Source organism: Canis lupus, chromosome 2, assembly GCF_003254725.2.
Source record: "Canis lupus dingo isolate Sandy chromosome 2, ASM325472v2, whole genome shotgun sequence".
Lineage (NCBI taxonomy): Eukaryota > Metazoa > Chordata > Mammalia > Carnivora > Canidae > Canis > Canis lupus.
The window spans coordinates 53,626,977-53,632,976 of record NC_064244.1 but is presented as its reverse complement, the minus strand read 5'-3'; positions in this window follow the sequence as shown (position 1 = coordinate 53,632,976).

The following is a 6,000-nucleotide window of genomic DNA, read 5'->3' as shown; positions in this document are numbered from 1 at the left end:
AATCTTTAAAAAAGAAAGAAAGAGAACATTATCAAAAACCCAGAAACCCCCTCCCCCCCCCCTGTAGTCACTACCTTCTTTCTTCCCCAAAAGTGAGCACTATTCTCATTTCTAAACCCCATGCTTTTATTCAGTTTCATAGCCGGGCACCTCACCTATGGGAGGCAAATGTTCATTCTAACATCATAATTTAGATTTGCATGTTCTTGAACTTTATATAAATGCAATCGCACAGCATCCATGTTTGTGAAATCCATCCATATCGAGGAACACAGTCGTTGTTGACTCCTCTTCTACCTACGTATTCACCTGAATGAATATGTCATGCTACAGACAAGTACCTCTGCTACTACTGAAAGCCACTTAGAGTGTTCCCAGCTTTGGGCTATTACAAATGATGCAGCTATGAGCATTCTCTTGCCCGTCTCGCAGCGCATATGTGTATGCATTTGTTGGGTATCTATCTAGGAATGACCTGCTAGGTCCCAGAGTATATGTAAATTTAACTTTATTGAATACTGCCTAGCTTTCCCAAAGTGGCTGTATCAATTTGCACTCCCGCAAGGAGTATATGAGAATTCCAGGGGCTCTATACCCTTAACATTTGGTATTGTCAGTCTTTCTAGTATTAGTCGTTCCAGCAAATGTGGAAGTATTGCATTGTGGTTTTTAATTTAAACATCCCTGACCACTAAAATAACTGAGCAGCTCTTCATATATTTAACAGAGATTGAATATTCTCATTTGCAAAGTTCCTGCTGCCCGTTTTTTTATTAGATGGTCTTTTTCCTACGGATATATCTTTTTATAGCCTGCAAATGACCCCTTTGCTATACACAACTGCAAATATCATCTCCTACTCTGTGACTTGCCTTTGTAACTCTTAATGGTATCTTCTGAAGAACAGAAGATCCTGATATTGTTGAGCAGGAGAGTTCAAACATTTTCATTCCTGTCTTAAAGGATCAAGGAGTAAAAGAAGAAAAATGCATTTGTGAAATGGTGATGGCGTGGAAACCTGTGCCTTGTGCACAAATTCATTAAAGCCTGATCCTGCCAGTGGGCAGAGGGGGCAGGGAGATCCAAATGTTAGTGTGGTCCAATTTATGAATCTTTATTTTCTGATTAATGTTTCTGTGTTCTGTTTATTTTTGTCTTCCCAAGATTGTGGGAACACTCTCAAATGTAATCTTTGGAAAGATTATTGTTTTACTTTTCACATTCAATCTACAATCCATCTGCAACTTCTTTGTTTTGTGAAGCAGGGGTTAAAAAATTTTTAACGGATGTCTTATTGACCCTGCACTGTTTATTCAAAACACCATCTTTTTTTCCTATTGTTCCAAAGTCTCACCTTTGTCATAAATCAGATGTCCATATACATGTAGGTCTATTTCTAAAGTATATTCTATTCCATTTGCTTTTTTAAAGCTGGGGTGGGGGGGGTAGATTACCCCAGTAATTTAGATTACCTAAATTACTGACACTTTAAAATAAGACTTGTCATCTATTAAAGTAAATCTTCCAACTTTCTTCTTCTTCAAAAATGTATTGGTTATTCTTGGCCCTTTATAATTCCATCTAAATTTTAGAATCAAGTTTGTCATTTCTACCTGAACAGCTGCTGGAATACTCAATGAGACTACACTAAATTTATAGATGAATATGCAGAAAATTGACATCTTTATTAAGTTGAGTTATTTAGTCCATAAACATAGGCTATCCCTCCACTTACTGAAGTTTTCATTAATCTCCATCAACAAGGTTTTGTGTTTTTCTTTTTGTTTTGTTTTGTTTTGTGTTTTTCATTGGTGAAGTCTTATACATTTTTTATTAGATTACTAGGTCTTTAATACATTTTGATGTTATTATAAATGACATAGTGTTTTAGTTTTCTAATTTTTTTTCTTGGAATCAAAATAGTTTTACATATTTACCAAATCTTGCTAAATTCATTTCTTAATTTCTTAATTCATTTCTTAATTTCTTATATGTAGATTCTTTTGTGTTTTCTATATACACAATTATGTCATCTGTGATGATAGCTCCAATCATTTACTCTTGTTTGAATATTGTATTACCTTGGGGTGCCCGGGTGGCTCAATAGGTTAAGCAACTGCCTTCAGCTCAGGTCATGATCTCAGGGTCCCCACATGGGGCTCCCTGCTCAGAGAGAAGTCTGCTTCTCCCCTTTCCTCCCTCTCTCTCTCTGCTTGTGCTCTCTCTCTCTCTCCCTCTCAAATAAATAAATAAAATCTTTTTTAAAAATTGTGTTGCCTTATTGCACTACCTAGAATTTGCTATAGTCATAGCAAGTATACTTACCTCATTCCCAATTCCTGGACTCTAATGTTTGCAATAGGTTTTTATACATACATTTTGTCTGGTTAAAATATTTCCTTCCATTCTTAGTTTTCTCAAAAGTTGCTATTATTATAAGTATAAATGGATATTGAATTATATCCATTTTTATGCCTACCAGATAACTGTATAATTGCTTTCTATTATGTTAATGACATGAATTACATTTATTAATGTAAAATCAGTACCATATTAATAAAGTACAATCATGATATATTATCCTTTTATGTTTATTTTTTAAGATTTTAATTATTTTATATGAGAGAAAGAGACTGGGAGAGGGAGCATGAGCAGGAGGAGAGGAAGAAGAAGGCTCCCCTCTGAGCAGGAAGTCCAATGTGAGGCTTGATCCCAGACCTCTAGGATCATGACCTGAGCCAAAGGGAGATGCTTAACTGACTGAGCCACCCAGGTGCCTTTATTATTTCTTCTTATATATCACTGAATTTACTTTGCCGATATTTTGTTTAGGATTTTTGCATTTCTATTCACAAGAGAGATTACTTTGTAATTTTTATTTTTGTAGAGAAATTGTCAAGTTCTCATACCTTAAAATGAGTCGAAAAGTTTTCTTTCTATTCTCTGGAAACGTTTATATAAGAGAAGGGTTAATTTTTTTTTTCTTTTAAGGTAATTTAGAAATTTTCTGTTGAAGCTCTTTGGACTTGGAGCTTTCTTTGTGGGTTCAATTTCTTTTAGAGTTATAGGACTATTCAGATATTTTACTTTTTCTGTGTCACTTTTGGAAGTTTTTTTTCTAGCAATCAAATTCAACTAAGTTGTCAAATTTAATAGCACAAGGTTGTTCATGAGATCCTCTTATCTTTTGAATGTCTGTAATATATGTAGTTTTATCCTCTTTTTCATTTCTGGTATTACTACACTATGCCTTCTTTTTTTGTGACTGGCCTTACCAAGGGTTCATCAATTTTATCAGTCTTTTTTTTATCAAGCTTTATCAATCCCCTTTCATATGTGTTTTTGCCTACATCATTCATTTCTGCTTTTAACTTTTATATATTCTTCCTTCTGTATTCTTGGGGCTTAATTTGCTATTACGTTCCTACTTATTAAGATGAACTGAGATGATTGATTTTTCAGTCTTTCTTTTTTCCAAATATATACACTTAATGCAAAAAATTTTTCCCTAAACGTGAGGTGCCTGTGTGGCTCAGCTGGGTAAGCGACTGACTTTTGATTTCAGCTCAGGTCGTGGTCTGAAAGTCATGAGATTGAACCCCGTGATGGGCTGTGTATCAGGTGTAGAACTTGCTCCAGATTCTCTGTCTCCCTTTGCTCACCTACCCCACACTCTCTCTCACTCTCTCTTTCAAGAAAAAAAATCATTTTTTCCCTAACCATACTTAACTGCATCACACACTTCAATATGTAATATTTTAATTATCAGTCCAGTAAACATATTTTCTTATTCACTGCTAACTTGTTCTTTAACCCATCAGTCAATTAGATGTATACTGCTTAACCTCCAATTATTTAGGGATCTTCTAGTTATCTTTTTGTTATTGGTTTCTAGTTAAGTTTCAATGTGGTCAGGAAACATAATTAATATTACTTTTATTCTTTGTGGTTCACTGAGACTTGATTTACTGCTCAGCATATAATCAATTTTGATACATGTTTTATGTGCACTTAAAAATAATGTGCATTCTGTATTTGCTGGATGCCAGCTTCTATACATGTCAATTAGGTCAAGATTGTCAATCATTCCTGTTACTGAATTTTTTGTGTACTTGTTCCATCAATTTCTGAGAAAGATGTGCTAAAATTGCCCACTATGTTTGTGGATTTGTCTTGTTCTCCTTTTGTTTTTGTCAATTTTTACTAGCACTCTAGCGATAAAAGGCAAAAACAAATTTAAGCCCTAAAAACTGAGAGGCAGAGACAAAACTAACCCTATGCACAATTTAGAAAACCCAAGGAAATCAATTTTTGAAAAGATTACCAAAGAAAATAAGAAAAGCCAGTAATATTGTGAGCTGGGAAACTAATATAAATAGTCAATAGTTAGAAGCTAGAAGATCATAATAGAAGGAAAGATTCCATTTACATGGGTAATAGCTACAACAATTAAAAAAGATGAATGTCTTAGGAATAAATTCAAAAATAAATGTACAGGATGTATGCTAAAAAGCATCTTTAGAGCATTACAGAAGAACACAGCAGAACTCATAAACAAATGGGAAAGCGTAACCATACTTTTGGATAAAGATAGCCCAATGTCATTATCCTCTCTTTTATCAAGATTATGCTGATCTTCCTAATTTGACTTTTAAGTTTAGCAAATTCTTAATAAACCTGTAAATAGCTTTGTTTCAGCTAGACAAAGGAATTCTAAAGTTCATATTAGAAAATAAGAAAACAAGATTTGCAAGGGAAGCTTTGAGAAAAAGACCAAAGAAGGGGGATTATCAGAGATAAAAACATTCACCAAAGCTCCAAATTAAAGCAACATGTACTGGCTCATAAATAGATGAATAAATCAAATAAAAAAGAAAGTCCAGGAAAAGAACACAAACATCAAATCTAAATAAACTACTGAATAATAATGGGAAAACCAGGTAGCTACCTGGGATATATTAACATTGGACTCATATATTACTTTGGGTTCCATGATATGTTCCAAATGGATCAAATCTTCAAATATAAAAAATAAATCAATGAAAGTAGTAAATGAATACATGAAATAGTATTTCATAATCTTAGAGCATGGAAGGCTTTTTCACTGTCACCCAAAATCCAGAAACCAGGAAAATATATCAAAAAATTCAACTATCTAAAAAAATTTTTAAATCTCTCCCTGACAAAAGTAGCCCCACCATTAAAAAAAAAAAAAAAAAAAAAAAACTAACAAACTGGAAAATACCATTACAACTAGTCCCAGACAAAGAAAAACCTTCCTACTATGTATAAAGCCTTAGAGATTAATAAAAGGCCAATAATTCACTAAGAAAAATGGACAAATATTATAAAAAGGCAATTCAAAAAATATGCAAATTGTTCTCAAATATATTTTTAAACACTTGATTTCACTCACAGCAAGAAACATGCAAATTAAAGCTTCCCTAAGATAACATTTTTCACCATAAAATGGGCAAAAATCCAAAATTTGACATTATGTCCTGTTGCCAAGCTATAGAAAATAGGCACTGTCATACCTTACTGATGGGAGTATAAATTTGTGCAACCCAGATGGAGGGCAATTTAGCAATAGCTATCAAAATTCCAAATGTATGTGCTCTTAGACTCAGCAACTCCACTCTGGGGAGTTTATACCTTACGGAGATATTTGCATATCTACAAAATGGCACACATAAAGTTTATTTATTGCCGCATTGCAGGCAACGGTGAGAGATTGGAGAGAACTGGGATACTTGTCAGCGGAAAGCTGGTTAAGGAAATTCAATGAAGTATTCTGTAACAATAAAAAGAAATTAAAAAGCTCTTCGTATATGGATATGGAAAACTCTCTAGGATACATTACAAAAGAGAGAAAATAATATATTTGTATGGTTAGTTACGTTTATTTTACATTTATTTTCAAAAATCTCTGCAAGGGTAAATAAAAGACCAAAAAAAGAGTGGTTATCTGGCCATTGGGGCCTGGGAAGTCAGAACATG